The 15,713-nt window shown below is 55.2% G+C and overlaps 23 non-coding genes across 23 annotated transcripts; all 23 read left to right on the plus strand.

Annotated features, from left to right (window-relative positions):
• Positions 1-461: 461 nt before the first annotated feature.
• On the plus strand, positions 462-580 carry LOC135665884 (5S ribosomal RNA). The gene has a single exon (XR_010509577.1). It is a non-coding gene; the product is annotated as a 5S ribosomal RNA (ribosomal RNA).
• A 545-nt stretch (positions 581-1,125) lies between these two features.
• On the plus strand, positions 1,126-1,244 carry LOC135665789 (5S ribosomal RNA). The gene has a single exon (XR_010509482.1). It is a non-coding gene; the product is annotated as a 5S ribosomal RNA (ribosomal RNA).
• A 546-nt stretch (positions 1,245-1,790) lies between these two features.
• LOC135665790 (5S ribosomal RNA) lies at positions 1,791-1,909 on the plus strand. Its single transcript, XR_010509483.1, has one exon. It is a non-coding gene; the product is annotated as a 5S ribosomal RNA (ribosomal RNA).
• A 546-nt stretch (positions 1,910-2,455) lies between these two features.
• Positions 2,456-2,574, plus strand: LOC135665791 (5S ribosomal RNA). Its single transcript, XR_010509484.1, has one exon. It is a non-coding gene; the product is annotated as a 5S ribosomal RNA (ribosomal RNA).
• Positions 2,575-3,120: 546 nt separating this feature from the next.
• On the plus strand, positions 3,121-3,239 carry LOC135665792 (5S ribosomal RNA). The gene has a single exon (XR_010509485.1). It is a non-coding gene; the product is annotated as a 5S ribosomal RNA (ribosomal RNA).
• Positions 3,240-3,785: 546 nt separating this feature from the next.
• On the plus strand, positions 3,786-3,904 carry LOC135665793 (5S ribosomal RNA). Its single transcript, XR_010509486.1, has one exon. It is a non-coding gene; the product is annotated as a 5S ribosomal RNA (ribosomal RNA).
• Positions 3,905-4,450: 546 nt separating this feature from the next.
• LOC135665795 (5S ribosomal RNA) lies at positions 4,451-4,569 on the plus strand. The gene has a single exon (XR_010509488.1). It is a non-coding gene; the product is annotated as a 5S ribosomal RNA (ribosomal RNA).
• A 546-nt stretch (positions 4,570-5,115) lies between these two features.
• Positions 5,116-5,234, plus strand: LOC135665885 (5S ribosomal RNA). The gene has a single exon (XR_010509578.1). It is a non-coding gene; the product is annotated as a 5S ribosomal RNA (ribosomal RNA).
• Positions 5,235-5,779: 545 nt separating this feature from the next.
• Positions 5,780-5,898, plus strand: LOC135665796 (5S ribosomal RNA). Its single transcript, XR_010509489.1, has one exon. It is a non-coding gene; the product is annotated as a 5S ribosomal RNA (ribosomal RNA).
• A 546-nt stretch (positions 5,899-6,444) lies between these two features.
• On the plus strand, positions 6,445-6,563 carry LOC135665797 (5S ribosomal RNA). Its single transcript, XR_010509490.1, has one exon. It is a non-coding gene; the product is annotated as a 5S ribosomal RNA (ribosomal RNA).
• A 546-nt stretch (positions 6,564-7,109) lies between these two features.
• On the plus strand, positions 7,110-7,228 carry LOC135665798 (5S ribosomal RNA). Its single transcript, XR_010509491.1, has one exon. It is a non-coding gene; the product is annotated as a 5S ribosomal RNA (ribosomal RNA).
• Positions 7,229-7,774: 546 nt separating this feature from the next.
• Positions 7,775-7,893, plus strand: LOC135665799 (5S ribosomal RNA). Its single transcript, XR_010509492.1, has one exon. It is a non-coding gene; the product is annotated as a 5S ribosomal RNA (ribosomal RNA).
• Positions 7,894-8,439: 546 nt separating this feature from the next.
• On the plus strand, positions 8,440-8,558 carry LOC135665800 (5S ribosomal RNA). Its single transcript, XR_010509493.1, has one exon. It is a non-coding gene; the product is annotated as a 5S ribosomal RNA (ribosomal RNA).
• Positions 8,559-9,104: 546 nt separating this feature from the next.
• LOC135665801 (5S ribosomal RNA) lies at positions 9,105-9,223 on the plus strand. The gene has a single exon (XR_010509494.1). It is a non-coding gene; the product is annotated as a 5S ribosomal RNA (ribosomal RNA).
• A 546-nt stretch (positions 9,224-9,769) lies between these two features.
• Positions 9,770-9,888, plus strand: LOC135665802 (5S ribosomal RNA). Its single transcript, XR_010509495.1, has one exon. It is a non-coding gene; the product is annotated as a 5S ribosomal RNA (ribosomal RNA).
• A 546-nt stretch (positions 9,889-10,434) lies between these two features.
• Positions 10,435-10,553, plus strand: LOC135665803 (5S ribosomal RNA). Its single transcript, XR_010509496.1, has one exon. It is a non-coding gene; the product is annotated as a 5S ribosomal RNA (ribosomal RNA).
• A 546-nt stretch (positions 10,554-11,099) lies between these two features.
• LOC135665804 (5S ribosomal RNA) lies at positions 11,100-11,218 on the plus strand. The gene has a single exon (XR_010509497.1). It is a non-coding gene; the product is annotated as a 5S ribosomal RNA (ribosomal RNA).
• A 546-nt stretch (positions 11,219-11,764) lies between these two features.
• Positions 11,765-11,883, plus strand: LOC135665806 (5S ribosomal RNA). The gene has a single exon (XR_010509499.1). It is a non-coding gene; the product is annotated as a 5S ribosomal RNA (ribosomal RNA).
• Positions 11,884-12,429: 546 nt separating this feature from the next.
• LOC135665807 (5S ribosomal RNA) lies at positions 12,430-12,548 on the plus strand. Its single transcript, XR_010509500.1, has one exon. It is a non-coding gene; the product is annotated as a 5S ribosomal RNA (ribosomal RNA).
• A 546-nt stretch (positions 12,549-13,094) lies between these two features.
• On the plus strand, positions 13,095-13,213 carry LOC135665808 (5S ribosomal RNA). Its single transcript, XR_010509501.1, has one exon. It is a non-coding gene; the product is annotated as a 5S ribosomal RNA (ribosomal RNA).
• A 546-nt stretch (positions 13,214-13,759) lies between these two features.
• On the plus strand, positions 13,760-13,878 carry LOC135665809 (5S ribosomal RNA). The gene has a single exon (XR_010509502.1). It is a non-coding gene; the product is annotated as a 5S ribosomal RNA (ribosomal RNA).
• Positions 13,879-14,424: 546 nt separating this feature from the next.
• LOC135665810 (5S ribosomal RNA) lies at positions 14,425-14,543 on the plus strand. The gene has a single exon (XR_010509503.1). It is a non-coding gene; the product is annotated as a 5S ribosomal RNA (ribosomal RNA).
• Positions 14,544-15,089: 546 nt separating this feature from the next.
• Positions 15,090-15,208, plus strand: LOC135665886 (5S ribosomal RNA). Its single transcript, XR_010509579.1, has one exon. It is a non-coding gene; the product is annotated as a 5S ribosomal RNA (ribosomal RNA).
• The last annotated feature ends 505 nt before the right edge of the window (positions 15,209-15,713 follow it).

Raw genomic sequence — 15,713 nt, forward strand, 5'->3', positions numbered from 1 at the left:
TGTGTCAGTAACATGTAAATGAAGTCATCATCTAAAAATTTCTTCGTAAACATACAATGATCAGACATGTATGGTTCCAGGATGGGTGACCCCATGGGAAGTCCTCGTGTTGCACTCCTTTTTGCGCCCCGAGCGGCCAAAACCTCTCCCGTCGACCTCCGAGGCGATGGTTTTGGGCCTCGGAATTCGCCGTGACCGCTACGCAGTCAGTCTCGTGGGGCTCGGAGAGAGCTTTCCGGAATGGGGCCGCAATAGCGATTCCGAGTTCGTTCGAGAAAGTCCCGATGGTTTCGGCGCGCGCTTGCCGTGTCCGGTACGCGGTCGGCCTCGTGGGCATCGGAGAGATCCGACGATGGCGATTCCGAGATCGTTCGAGAGGTTTCGGGGCGCGCAATGGGCTCCGGTCGTCGATATGCGCCGTCCGCGACGTGCACAAAGGCGAGGGACGACGCACACAAAACGAGTGCGATCATACCAGCACTAAAGCACCGGATCCCATCAGAACTCCGAAGTTAAGCGTGCTTGGGCGAGAGTAGTACTAGGATGGGTGACCCCATGGGAAGTCCTCGTGTTGCACTCCTTTTTGCGCCCCGAGCGGCCAAAAGACTTACTTAAAACTCTCCTTTAAGCTTTTCAATTTTTCCAGCATCATGGCCAACAGTAAATGTGTCAGTAACATGTAAATGAAGTCATCATCTAAAAATTTCTTCGTAAACATACAATGATCAGACATGTATGGTTCCAGGATGGGTGACCCCATGGGAAGTCCTCGTGTTGCACTCCTTTTTGCGCCCCGAGCGGCCAAAACCTCTCCCGTCGACCTCCGAGGCGATGGTTTTGGGCCTCGGAATTCGCCGTGACCGCTACGCAGTCAGTCTCGTGGGGCTCGGAGAGAGCTTTCCGGAATGGGGCCGCAATAGCGATTCCGAGTTCGTTCGAGAAAGTCCCGATGGTTTCGGCGCGCGCTTGCCGTGCCGGTACGCGGTCGGCCTCGTGGGCATCGGAGAGATCCGACGATGGCGATTCCGAGATCGTTCGAGAGGTTTCGGGGCGCGCAATGGGCTCCGGTCGTCGATATGCGCCGTCCGCGACGTGCACAAAGGCGAGGGACGACGCACACAAAACGAGTGCGATCATACCAGCACTAAAGCACCGGATCCCATCAGAACTCCGAAGTTAAGCGTGCTTGGGCGAGAGTAGTACTAGGATGGGTGACCCCCTGGGAAGTCCTCGTGTTGCACTCCTTTTTGCGCCCCGAGCGGCCAAAAGACTTACTTAAAACTCTCCTTTAAGCTTTTCAATTTTTCCAGCATCATGGCCAACAGTAAATGTGTCAGTAACATGTAAATGAAGTCATCATCTAAAAATTTCTTCGTAAACATACAATGATCAGACATGTATGGTTCCAGGATGGGTGACCCCATGGGAAGTCCTCGTGTTGCACTCCTTTTTGCGCCCCGAGCGGCCAAAACCTCTCCCGTCGACCTCCGAGGCGATGGTTTTGGGCCTCGGAATTCGCCGTGACCGCTACGCAGTCAGTCTCGTGGGGCTCGGAGAGAGCTTTCCGGAATGGGGCCGCAATAGCGATTCCGAGTTCGTTCGAGAAAGTCCCGATGGTTTCGGCGCGCGCTTGCCGTGTCCGGTACGCGGTCGGCCTCGTGGGCATCGGAGAGATCCGACGATGGCGATTCCGAGATCGTTCGAGAGGTTTCGGGGCGCGCAATGGGCTCCGGTCGTCGATATGCGCCGTCCGCGACGTGCACAAAGGCGAGGGACGACGCACACAAAACGAGTGCGATCATACCAGCACTAAAGCACCGGATCCCATCAGAACTCCGAAGTTAAGCGTGCTTGGGCGAGAGTAGTACTAGGATGGGTGACCCCCTGGGAAGTCCTCGTGTTGCACTCCTTTTTGCGCCCCGAGCGGCCAAAAGACTTACTTAAAACTCTCCTTTAAGCTTTTCAATTTTTCCAGCATCATGGCCAACAGTAAATGTGTCAGTAACATGTAAATGAAGTCATCATCTAAAAATTTCTTCGTAAACATACAATGATCAGACATGTATGGTTCCAGGATGGGTGACCCCATGGGAAGTCCTCGTGTTGCACTCCTTTTTGCGCCCCGAGCGGCCAAAACCTCTCCCGTCGACCTCCGAGGCGATGGTTTTGGGCCTCGGAATTCGCCGTGACCGCTACGCAGTCAGTCTCGTGGGGCTCGGAGAGAGCTTTCCGGAATGGGGCCGCAATAGCGATTCCGAGTTCGTTCGAGAAAGTCCCGATGGTTTCGGCGCGCGCTTGCCGTGTCCGGTACGCGGTCGGCCTCGTGGGCATCGGAGAGATCCGACGATGGCGATTCCGAGATCGTTCGAGAGGTTTCGGGGCGCGCAATGGGCTCCGGTCGTCGATATGCGCCGTCCGCGACGTGCACAAAGGCGAGGGACGACGCACACAAAACGAGTGCGATCATACCAGCACTAAAGCACCGGATCCCATCAGAACTCCGAAGTTAAGCGTGCTTGGGCGAGAGTAGTACTAGGATGGGTGACCCCCTGGGAAGTCCTCGTGTTGCACTCCTTTTTGCGCCCCGAGCGGCCAAAAGACTTACTTAAAACTCTCCTTTAAGCTTTTCAATTTTTCCAGCATCATGGCCAACAGTAAATGTGTCAGTAACATGTAAATGAAGTCATCATCTAAAAATTTCTTCGTAAACATACAATGATCAGACATGTATGGTTCCAGGATGGGTGACCCCATGGGAAGTCCTCGTGTTGCACTCCTTTTTGCGCCCCGAGCGGCCAAAACCTCTCCCGTCGACCTCCGAGGCGATGGTTTTGGGCCTCGGAATTCGCCGTGACCGCTACGCAGTCAGTCTCGTGGGGCTCGGAGAGAGCTTTCCGGAATGGGGCCGCAATAGCGATTCCGAGTTCGTTCGAGAAAGTCCCGATGGTTTCGGCGCGCGCTTGCCGTGTCCGGTACGCGGTCGGCCTCGTGGGCATCGGAGAGATCCGACGATGGCGATTCCGAGATCGTTCGAGAGGTTTCGGGGCGCGCAATGGGCTCCGGTCGTCGATATGCGCCGTCCGCGACGTGCACAAAGGCGAGGGACGACGCACACAAAACGAGTGCGATCATACCAGCACTAAAGCACCGGATCCCATCAGAACTCCGAAGTTAAGCGTGCTTGGGCGAGAGTAGTACTAGGATGGGTGACCCCCTGGGAAGTCCTCGTGTTGCACTCCTTTTTGCGCCCCGAGCGGCCAAAAGACTTACTTAAAACTCTCCTTTAAGCTTTTCAATTTTTCCAGCATCATGGCCAACAGTAAATGTGTCAGTAACATGTAAATGAAGTCATCATCTAAAAATTTCTTCGTAAACATACAATGATCAGACATGTATGGTTCCAGGATGGGTGACCCCATGGGAAGTCCTCGTGTTGCACTCCTTTTTGCGCCCCGAGCGGCCAAAACCTCTCCCGTCGACCTCCGAGGCGATGGTTTTGGGCCTCGGAATTCGCCGTGACCGCTACGCAGTCAGTCTCGTGGGGCTCGGAGAGAGCTTTCCGGAATGGGGCCGCAATAGCGATTCCGAGTTCGTTCGAGAAAGTCCCGATGGTTTCGGCGCGCGCTTGCCGTGTCCGGTACGCGGTCGGCCTCGTGGGCATCGGAGAGATCCGACGATGGCGATTCCGAGATCGTTCGAGAGGTTTCGGGGCGCGCAATGGGCTCCGGTCGTCGATATGCGCCGTCCGCGACGTGCACAAAGGCGAGGGACGACGCACACAAAACGAGTGCGATCATACCAGCACTAAAGCACCGGATCCCATCAGAACTCCGAAGTTAAGCGTGCTTGGGCGAGAGTAGTACTAGGATGGGTGACCCCCTGGGAAGTCCTCGTGTTGCACTCCTTTTTGCGCCCCGAGCGGCCAAAAGACTTACTTAAAACTCTCCTTTAAGCTTTTCAATTTTTCCAGCATCATGGCCAACAGTAAATGTGTCAGTAACATGTAAATGAAGTCATCATCTAAAAATTTCTTCGTAAACATACAATGATCAGACATGTATGGTTCCAGGATGGGTGACCCCATGGGAAGTCCTCGTGTTGCACTCCTTTTTGCGCCCCGAGCGGCCAAAACCTCTCCCGTCGACCTCCGAGGCGATGGTTTTGGGCCTCGGAATTCGCCGTGACCGCTACGCAGTCAGTCTCGTGGGGCTCGGAGAGAGCTTTCCGGAATGGGGCCGCAATAGCGATTCCGAGTTCGTTCGAGAAAGTCCCGATGGTTTCGGCGCGCGCTTGCCGTGTCCGGTACGCGGTCGGCCTCGTGGGCATCGGAGAGATCCGACGATGGCGATTCCGAGATCGTTCGAGAGGTTTCGGGGCGCGCAATGGGCTCCGGTCGTCGATATGCGCCGTCCGCGACGTGCACAAAGGCGAGGGACGACGCACACAAAACGAGTGCGATCATACCAGCACTAAAGCACCGGATCCCATCAGAACTCCGAAGTTAAGCGTGCTTGGGCGAGAGTAGTACTAGGATGGGTGACCCCCTGGGAAGTCCTCGTGTTGCACTCCTTTTTGCGCCCCGAGCGGCCAAAAGACTTACTTAAAACTCTCCTTTAAGCTTTTCAATTTTTCCAGCATCATGGCCAACAGTAAATGTGTCAGTAACATGTAAATGAAGTCATCATCTAAAAATTTCTTCGTAAACATACAATGATCAGACATGTATGGTTCCAGGATGGGTGACCCCATGGGAAGTCCTCGTGTTGCACTCCTTTTTGCGCCCCGAGCGGCCAAAACCTCTCCCGTCGACCTCCGAGGCGATGGTTTTGGGCCTCGGAATTCGCCGTGACCGCTACGCAGTCAGTCTCGTGGGGCTCGGAGAGAGCTTTCCGGAATGGGGCCGCAATAGCGATTCCGAGTTCGTTCGAGAAAGTCCCGATGGTTTCGGCGCGCGCTTGCCGTGTCCGGTACGCGGTCGGCCTCGTGGGCATCGGAGAGATCCGACGATGGCGATTCCGAGATCGTTCGAGAGGTTTCGGGGCGCGCAATGGGCTCCGGTCGTCGATATGCGCCGTCCGCGACGTGCACAAAGGCGAGGGACGACGCACACAAAACGAGTGCGATCATACCAGCACTAAAGCACCGGATCCCATCAGAACTCCGAAGTTAAGCGTGCTTGGGCGAGAGTAGTACTAGGATGGGTGACCCCATGGGAAGTCCTCGTGTTGCACTCCTTTTTGCGCCCCGAGCGGCCAAAAGACTTACTTAAAACTCTCCTTTAAGCTTTTCAATTTTTCCAGCATCATGGCCAACAGTAAATGTGTCAGTAACATGTAAATGAAGTCATCATCTAAAAATTTCTTCGTAAACATACAATGATCAGACATGTATGGTTCCAGGATGGGTGACCCCATGGGAAGTCCTCGTGTTGCACTCCTTTTTGCGCCCCGAGCGGCCAAAACCTCTCCCGTCGACCTCCGAGGCGATGGTTTTGGGCCTCGGAATTCGCCGTGACCGCTACGCAGTCAGTCTCGTGGGGCTCGGAGAGAGCTTTCCGGAATGGGGCCGCAATAGCGATTCCGAGTTCGTTCGAGAAAGTCCCGATGGTTTCGGCGCGCGCTTGCCGTGCCGGTACGCGGTCGGCCTCGTGGGCATCGGAGAGATCCGACGATGGCGATTCCGAGATCGTTCGAGAGGTTTCGGGGCGCGCAATGGGCTCCGGTCGTCGATATGCGCCGTCCGCGACGTGCACAAAGGCGAGGGACGACGCACACAAAACGAGTGCGATCATACCAGCACTAAAGCACCGGATCCCATCAGAACTCCGAAGTTAAGCGTGCTTGGGCGAGAGTAGTACTAGGATGGGTGACCCCCTGGGAAGTCCTCGTGTTGCACTCCTTTTTGCGCCCCGAGCGGCCAAAAGACTTACTTAAAACTCTCCTTTAAGCTTTTCAATTTTTCCAGCATCATGGCCAACAGTAAATGTGTCAGTAACATGTAAATGAAGTCATCATCTAAAAATTTCTTCGTAAACATACAATGATCAGACATGTATGGTTCCAGGATGGGTGACCCCATGGGAAGTCCTCGTGTTGCACTCCTTTTTGCGCCCCGAGCGGCCAAAACCTCTCCCGTCGACCTCCGAGGCGATGGTTTTGGGCCTCGGAATTCGCCGTGACCGCTACGCAGTCAGTCTCGTGGGGCTCGGAGAGAGCTTTCCGGAATGGGGCCGCAATAGCGATTCCGAGTTCGTTCGAGAAAGTCCCGATGGTTTCGGCGCGCGCTTGCCGTGTCCGGTACGCGGTCGGCCTCGTGGGCATCGGAGAGATCCGACGATGGCGATTCCGAGATCGTTCGAGAGGTTTCGGGGCGCGCAATGGGCTCCGGTCGTCGATATGCGCCGTCCGCGACGTGCACAAAGGCGAGGGACGACGCACACAAAACGAGTGCGATCATACCAGCACTAAAGCACCGGATCCCATCAGAACTCCGAAGTTAAGCGTGCTTGGGCGAGAGTAGTACTAGGATGGGTGACCCCCTGGGAAGTCCTCGTGTTGCACTCCTTTTTGCGCCCCGAGCGGCCAAAAGACTTACTTAAAACTCTCCTTTAAGCTTTTCAATTTTTCCAGCATCATGGCCAACAGTAAATGTGTCAGTAACATGTAAATGAAGTCATCATCTAAAAATTTCTTCGTAAACATACAATGATCAGACATGTATGGTTCCAGGATGGGTGACCCCATGGGAAGTCCTCGTGTTGCACTCCTTTTTGCGCCCCGAGCGGCCAAAACCTCTCCCGTCGACCTCCGAGGCGATGGTTTTGGGCCTCGGAATTCGCCGTGACCGCTACGCAGTCAGTCTCGTGGGGCTCGGAGAGAGCTTTCCGGAATGGGGCCGCAATAGCGATTCCGAGTTCGTTCGAGAAAGTCCCGATGGTTTCGGCGCGCGCTTGCCGTGTCCGGTACGCGGTCGGCCTCGTGGGCATCGGAGAGATCCGACGATGGCGATTCCGAGATCGTTCGAGAGGTTTCGGGGCGCGCAATGGGCTCCGGTCGTCGATATGCGCCGTCCGCGACGTGCACAAAGGCGAGGGACGACGCACACAAAACGAGTGCGATCATACCAGCACTAAAGCACCGGATCCCATCAGAACTCCGAAGTTAAGCGTGCTTGGGCGAGAGTAGTACTAGGATGGGTGACCCCCTGGGAAGTCCTCGTGTTGCACTCCTTTTTGCGCCCCGAGCGGCCAAAAGACTTACTTAAAACTCTCCTTTAAGCTTTTCAATTTTTCCAGCATCATGGCCAACAGTAAATGTGTCAGTAACATGTAAATGAAGTCATCATCTAAAAATTTCTTCGTAAACATACAATGATCAGACATGTATGGTTCCAGGATGGGTGACCCCATGGGAAGTCCTCGTGTTGCACTCCTTTTTGCGCCCCGAGCGGCCAAAACCTCTCCCGTCGACCTCCGAGGCGATGGTTTTGGGCCTCGGAATTCGCCGTGACCGCTACGCAGTCAGTCTCGTGGGGCTCGGAGAGAGCTTTCCGGAATGGGGCCGCAATAGCGATTCCGAGTTCGTTCGAGAAAGTCCCGATGGTTTCGGCGCGCGCTTGCCGTGTCCGGTACGCGGTCGGCCTCGTGGGCATCGGAGAGATCCGACGATGGCGATTCCGAGATCGTTCGAGAGGTTTCGGGGCGCGCAATGGGCTCCGGTCGTCGATATGCGCCGTCCGCGACGTGCACAAAGGCGAGGGACGACGCACACAAAACGAGTGCGATCATACCAGCACTAAAGCACCGGATCCCATCAGAACTCCGAAGTTAAGCGTGCTTGGGCGAGAGTAGTACTAGGATGGGTGACCCCCTGGGAAGTCCTCGTGTTGCACTCCTTTTTGCGCCCCGAGCGGCCAAAAGACTTACTTAAAACTCTCCTTTAAGCTTTTCAATTTTTCCAGCATCATGGCCAACAGTAAATGTGTCAGTAACATGTAAATGAAGTCATCATCTAAAAATTTCTTCGTAAACATACAATGATCAGACATGTATGGTTCCAGGATGGGTGACCCCATGGGAAGTCCTCGTGTTGCACTCCTTTTTGCGCCCCGAGCGGCCAAAACCTCTCCCGTCGACCTCCGAGGCGATGGTTTTGGGCCTCGGAATTCGCCGTGACCGCTACGCAGTCAGTCTCGTGGGGCTCGGAGAGAGCTTTCCGGAATGGGGCCGCAATAGCGATTCCGAGTTCGTTCGAGAAAGTCCCGATGGTTTCGGCGCGCGCTTGCCGTGTCCGGTACGCGGTCGGCCTCGTGGGCATCGGAGAGATCCGACGATGGCGATTCCGAGATCGTTCGAGAGGTTTCGGGGCGCGCAATGGGCTCCGGTCGTCGATATGCGCCGTCCGCGACGTGCACAAAGGCGAGGGACGACGCACACAAAACGAGTGCGATCATACCAGCACTAAAGCACCGGATCCCATCAGAACTCCGAAGTTAAGCGTGCTTGGGCGAGAGTAGTACTAGGATGGGTGACCCCCTGGGAAGTCCTCGTGTTGCACTCCTTTTTGCGCCCCGAGCGGCCAAAAGACTTACTTAAAACTCTCCTTTAAGCTTTTCAATTTTTCCAGCATCATGGCCAACAGTAAATGTGTCAGTAACATGTAAATGAAGTCATCATCTAAAAATTTCTTCGTAAACATACAATGATCAGACATGTATGGTTCCAGGATGGGTGACCCCATGGGAAGTCCTCGTGTTGCACTCCTTTTTGCGCCCCGAGCGGCCAAAACCTCTCCCGTCGACCTCCGAGGCGATGGTTTTGGGCCTCGGAATTCGCCGTGACCGCTACGCAGTCAGTCTCGTGGGGCTCGGAGAGAGCTTTCCGGAATGGGGCCGCAATAGCGATTCCGAGTTCGTTCGAGAAAGTCCCGATGGTTTCGGCGCGCGCTTGCCGTGTCCGGTACGCGGTCGGCCTCGTGGGCATCGGAGAGATCCGACGATGGCGATTCCGAGATCGTTCGAGAGGTTTCGGGGCGCGCAATGGGCTCCGGTCGTCGATATGCGCCGTCCGCGACGTGCACAAAGGCGAGGGACGACGCACACAAAACGAGTGCGATCATACCAGCACTAAAGCACCGGATCCCATCAGAACTCCGAAGTTAAGCGTGCTTGGGCGAGAGTAGTACTAGGATGGGTGACCCCCTGGGAAGTCCTCGTGTTGCACTCCTTTTTGCGCCCCGAGCGGCCAAAAGACTTACTTAAAACTCTCCTTTAAGCTTTTCAATTTTTCCAGCATCATGGCCAACAGTAAATGTGTCAGTAACATGTAAATGAAGTCATCATCTAAAAATTTCTTCGTAAACATACAATGATCAGACATGTATGGTTCCAGGATGGGTGACCCCATGGGAAGTCCTCGTGTTGCACTCCTTTTTGCGCCCCGAGCGGCCAAAACCTCTCCCGTCGACCTCCGAGGCGATGGTTTTGGGCCTCGGAATTCGCCGTGACCGCTACGCAGTCAGTCTCGTGGGGCTCGGAGAGAGCTTTCCGGAATGGGGCCGCAATAGCGATTCCGAGTTCGTTCGAGAAAGTCCCGATGGTTTCGGCGCGCGCTTGCCGTGTCCGGTACGCGGTCGGCCTCGTGGGCATCGGAGAGATCCGACGATGGCGATTCCGAGATCGTTCGAGAGGTTTCGGGGCGCGCAATGGGCTCCGGTCGTCGATATGCGCCGTCCGCGACGTGCACAAAGGCGAGGGACGACGCACACAAAACGAGTGCGATCATACCAGCACTAAAGCACCGGATCCCATCAGAACTCCGAAGTTAAGCGTGCTTGGGCGAGAGTAGTACTAGGATGGGTGACCCCCTGGGAAGTCCTCGTGTTGCACTCCTTTTTGCGCCCCGAGCGGCCAAAAGACTTACTTAAAACTCTCCTTTAAGCTTTTCAATTTTTCCAGCATCATGGCCAACAGTAAATGTGTCAGTAACATGTAAATGAAGTCATCATCTAAAAATTTCTTCGTAAACATACAATGATCAGACATGTATGGTTCCAGGATGGGTGACCCCATGGGAAGTCCTCGTGTTGCACTCCTTTTTGCGCCCCGAGCGGCCAAAACCTCTCCCGTCGACCTCCGAGGCGATGGTTTTGGGCCTCGGAATTCGCCGTGACCGCTACGCAGTCAGTCTCGTGGGGCTCGGAGAGAGCTTTCCGGAATGGGGCCGCAATAGCGATTCCGAGTTCGTTCGAGAAAGTCCCGATGGTTTCGGCGCGCGCTTGCCGTGTCCGGTACGCGGTCGGCCTCGTGGGCATCGGAGAGATCCGACGATGGCGATTCCGAGATCGTTCGAGAGGTTTCGGGGCGCGCAATGGGCTCCGGTCGTCGATATGCGCCGTCCGCGACGTGCACAAAGGCGAGGGACGACGCACACAAAACGAGTGCGATCATACCAGCACTAAAGCACCGGATCCCATCAGAACTCCGAAGTTAAGCGTGCTTGGGCGAGAGTAGTACTAGGATGGGTGACCCCCTGGGAAGTCCTCGTGTTGCACTCCTTTTTGCGCCCCGAGCGGCCAAAAGACTTACTTAAAACTCTCCTTTAAGCTTTTCAATTTTTCCAGCATCATGGCCAACAGTAAATGTGTCAGTAACATGTAAATGAAGTCATCATCTAAAAATTTCTTCGTAAACATACAATGATCAGACATGTATGGTTCCAGGATGGGTGACCCCATGGGAAGTCCTCGTGTTGCACTCCTTTTTGCGCCCCGAGCGGCCAAAACCTCTCCCGTCGACCTCCGAGGCGATGGTTTTGGGCCTCGGAATTCGCCGTGACCGCTACGCAGTCAGTCTCGTGGGGCTCGGAGAGAGCTTTCCGGAATGGGGCCGCAATAGCGATTCCGAGTTCGTTCGAGAAAGTCCCGATGGTTTCGGCGCGCGCTTGCCGTGTCCGGTACGCGGTCGGCCTCGTGGGCATCGGAGAGATCCGACGATGGCGATTCCGAGATCGTTCGAGAGGTTTCGGGGCGCGCAATGGGCTCCGGTCGTCGATATGCGCCGTCCGCGACGTGCACAAAGGCGAGGGACGACGCACACAAAACGAGTGCGATCATACCAGCACTAAAGCACCGGATCCCATCAGAACTCCGAAGTTAAGCGTGCTTGGGCGAGAGTAGTACTAGGATGGGTGACCCCCTGGGAAGTCCTCGTGTTGCACTCCTTTTTGCGCCCCGAGCGGCCAAAAGACTTACTTAAAACTCTCCTTTAAGCTTTTCAATTTTTCCAGCATCATGGCCAACAGTAAATGTGTCAGTAACATGTAAATGAAGTCATCATCTAAAAATTTCTTCGTAAACATACAATGATCAGACATGTATGGTTCCAGGATGGGTGACCCCATGGGAAGTCCTCGTGTTGCACTCCTTTTTGCGCCCCGAGCGGCCAAAACCTCTCCCGTCGACCTCCGAGGCGATGGTTTTGGGCCTCGGAATTCGCCGTGACCGCTACGCAGTCAGTCTCGTGGGGCTCGGAGAGAGCTTTCCGGAATGGGGCCGCAATAGCGATTCCGAGTTCGTTCGAGAAAGTCCCGATGGTTTCGGCGCGCGCTTGCCGTGTCCGGTACGCGGTCGGCCTCGTGGGCATCGGAGAGATCCGACGATGGCGATTCCGAGATCGTTCGAGAGGTTTCGGGGCGCGCAATGGGCTCCGGTCGTCGATATGCGCCGTCCGCGACGTGCACAAAGGCGAGGGACGACGCACACAAAACGAGTGCGATCATACCAGCACTAAAGCACCGGATCCCATCAGAACTCCGAAGTTAAGCGTGCTTGGGCGAGAGTAGTACTAGGATGGGTGACCCCCTGGGAAGTCCTCGTGTTGCACTCCTTTTTGCGCCCCGAGCGGCCAAAAGACTTACTTAAAACTCTCCTTTAAGCTTTTCAATTTTTCCAGCATCATGGCCAACAGTAAATGTGTCAGTAACATGTAAATGAAGTCATCATCTAAAAATTTCTTCGTAAACATACAATGATCAGACATGTATGGTTCCAGGATGGGTGACCCCATGGGAAGTCCTCGTGTTGCACTCCTTTTTGCGCCCCGAGCGGCCAAAACCTCTCCCGTCGACCTCCGAGGCGATGGTTTTGGGCCTCGGAATTCGCCGTGACCGCTACGCCGTCAGTCTCGTGGGGCTCGGAGAGAGCTTTCCGGAATGGGGCCGCAATAGCGATTCCGAGTTCGTTCGAGAAAGTCCCGATGGTTTCGGCGCGCGCTTGCCGTGTCCGGTACGCGGTCGGCCTCGTGGGCATCGGAGAGATCCGACGATGGCGATTCCGAGATCGTTCGAGAGGTTTCGGGGCGCGCAATGGGCTCCGGTCGTCGATATGCGCCGTCCGCGACGTGCACAAAGGCGAGGGACGACGCACACAAAACGAGTGCGATCATACCAGCACTAAAGCACCGGATCCCATCAGAACTCCGAAGTTAAGCGTGCTTGGGCGAGAGTAGTACTAGGATGGGTGACCCCCTGGGAAGTCCTCGTGTTGCACTCCTTTTTGCGCCCCGAGCGGCCAAAAGACTTACTTAAAACTCTCCTTTAAGCTTTTCAATTTTTCCAGCATCATGGCCAACAGTAAATGTGTCAGTAACATGTAAATGAAGTCATCATCTAAAAATTTCTTCGTAAACATACAATGATCAGACATGTATGGTTCCAGGATGGGTGACCCCATGGGAAGTCCTCGTGTTGCACTCCTTTTTGCGCCCCGAGCGGCCAAAACCTCTCCCGTCGACCTCCGAGGCGATGGTTTTGGGCCTCGGAATTCGCCGTGACCGCTACGCAGTCAGTCTCGTGGGGCTCGGAGAGAGCTTTCCGGAATGGGGCCGCAATAGCGATTCCGAGTTCGTTCGAGAAAGTCCCGATGGTTTCGGCGCGCGCTTGCCGTGTCCGGTACGCGGTCGGCCTCGTGGGCATCGGAGAGATCCGACGATGGCGATTCCGAGATCGTTCGAGAGGTTTCGGGGCGCGCAATGGGCTCCGGTCGTCGATATGCGCCGTCCGCGACGTGCACAAAGGCGAGGGACGACGCACACAAAACGAGTGCGATCATACCAGCACTAAAGCACCGGATCCCATCAGAACTCCGAAGTTAAGCGTGCTTGGGCGAGAGTAGTACTAGGATGGGTGACCCCCTGGGAAGTCCTCGTGTTGCACTCCTTTTTGCGCCCCGAGCGGCCAAAAGACTTACTTAAAACTCTCCTTTAAGCTTTTCAATTTTTCCAGCATCATGGCCAACAGTAAATGTGTCAGTAACATGTAAATGAAGTCATCATCTAAAAATTTCTTCGTAAACATACAATGATCAGACATGTATGGTTCCAGGATGGGTGACCCCATGGGAAGTCCTCGTGTTGCACTCCTTTTTGCGCCCCGAGCGGCCAAAACCTCTCCCGTCGACCTCCGAGGCGATGGTTTTGGGCCTCGGAATTCGCCGTGACCGCTACGCAGTCAGTCTCGTGGGGCTCGGAGAGAGCTTTCCGGAATGGGGCCGCAATAGCGATTCCGAGTTCGTTCGAGAAAGTCCCGATGGTTTCGGCGCGCGCTTGCCGTGTCCGGTACGCGGTCGGCCTCGTGGGCATCGGAGAGATCCGACGATGGCGATTCCGAGATCGTTCGAGAGGTTTCGGGGCGCGCAATGGGCTCCGGTCGTCGATATGCGCCGTCCGCGACGTGCACAAAGGCGAGGGACGACGCACACAAAACGAGTGCGATCATACCAGCACTAAAGCACCGGATCCCATCAGAACTCCGAAGTTAAGCGTGCTTGGGCGAGAGTAGTACTAGGATGGGTGACCCCCTGGGAAGTCCTCGTGTTGCACTCCTTTTTGCGCCCCGAGCGGCCAAAAGACTTACTTAAAACTCTCCTTTAAGCTTTTCAATTTTTCCAGCATCATGGCCAACAGTAAATGTGTCAGTAACATGTAAATGAAGTCATCATCTAAAAATTTCTTCGTAAACATACAATGATCAGACATGTATGGTTCCAGGATGGGTGACCCCATGGGAAGTCCTCGTGTTGCACTCCTTTTTGCGCCCCGAGCGGCCAAAACCTCTCCCGTCGACCTCCGAGGCGATGGTTTTGGGCCTCGGAATTCGCCGTGACCGCTACGCAGTCAGTCTCGTGGGGCTCGGAGAGAGCTTTCCGGAATGGGGCCGCAATAGCGATTCCGAGTTCGTTCGAGAAAGTCCCGATGGTTTCGGCGCGCGCTTGCCGTGTCCGGTACGCGGTCGGCCTCGTGGGCATCGGAGAGATCCGACGATGGCGATTCCGAGATCGTTCGAGAGGTTTCGGGGCGCGCAATGGGCTCCGGTCGTCGATATGCGCCGTCCGCGACGTGCACAAAGGCGAGGGACGACGCACACAAAACGAGTGCGATCATACCAGCACTAAAGCACCGGATCCCATCAGAACTCCGAAGTTAAGCGTGCTTGGGCGAGAGTAGTACTAGGATGGGTGACCCCCTGGGAAGTCCTCGTGTTGCACTCCTTTTTGCGCCCCGAGCGGCCAAAAGACTTACTTAAAACTCTCCTTTAAGCTTTTCAATTTTTCCAGCATCATGGCCAACAGTAAATGTGTCAGTAACATGTAAATGAAGTCATCATCTAAAAATTTCTTCGTAAACATACAATGATCAGACATGTATGGTTCCAGGATGGGTGACCCCATGGGAAGTCCTCGTGTTGCACTCCTTTTTGCGCCCCGAGCGGCCAAAACCTCTCCCGTCGACCTCCGAGGCGATGGTTTTGGGCCTCGGAATTCGCCGTGACCGCTACGCAGTCAGTCTCGTGGGGCTCGGAGAGAGCTTTCCGGAATGGGGCCGCAATAGCGATTCCGAGTTCGTTCGAGAAAGTCCCGATGGTTTCGGCGCGCGCTTGCCGTGTCCGGTACGCGGTCGGCCTCGTGGGCATCGGAGAGATCCGACGATGGCGATTCCGAGATCGTTCGAGAGGTTTCGGGGCGCGCAATGGGCTCCGGTCGTCGATATGCGCCGTCCGCGACGTGCACAAAGGCGAGGGACGACGCACACAAAACGAGTGCGATCATACCAGCACTAAAGCACCGGATCCCATCAGAACTCCGAAGTTAAGCGTGCTTGGGCGAGAGTAGTACTAGGATGGGTGACCCCATGGGAAGTCCTCGTGTTGCACTCCTTTTTGCGCCCCGAGCGGCCAAAAGACTTACTTAAAACTCTCCTTTAAGCTTTTCAATTTTTCCAGCATCATGGCCAACAGTAAATGTGTCAGTAACATGTAAATGAAGTCATCATCTAAAAATTTCTTCGTAAACATACAATGATCAGACATGTATGGTTCCAGGATGGGTGACCCCATGGGAAGTCCTCGTGTTGCACTCCTTTTTGCGCCCCGAGCGGCCAAAACCTCTCCCGTCGACCTCCGAGGCGATGGTTTTGGGCCTCGGAATTCGCCGTGACCGCTACGCAGTCAGTCTCGTGGGGCTCGGAGAGAGCTTTCCGGAATGGGGCCGCAATAGCGATTCCGAGTTCGTTCGAGAAAGTCCCGATGGTTTCGGCGCGCGCTTGCCGTGTCCGGTACGCGGTCGGCCTCGTGGGCATCGGAGAGATCCGACGATGGCGATTCCGAGATCGTTCGAGAGGTTTCGGGGCGCGCAATGGGCTCCGGTCGTCGATATGCGCCG

This window comes from Musa acuminata, unplaced genomic scaffold (assembly GCF_036884655.1).
Source record: "Musa acuminata AAA Group cultivar baxijiao unplaced genomic scaffold, Cavendish_Baxijiao_AAA HiC_scaffold_1049, whole genome shotgun sequence".
NCBI lineage: Eukaryota > Viridiplantae > Streptophyta > Magnoliopsida > Zingiberales > Musaceae > Musa > Musa acuminata.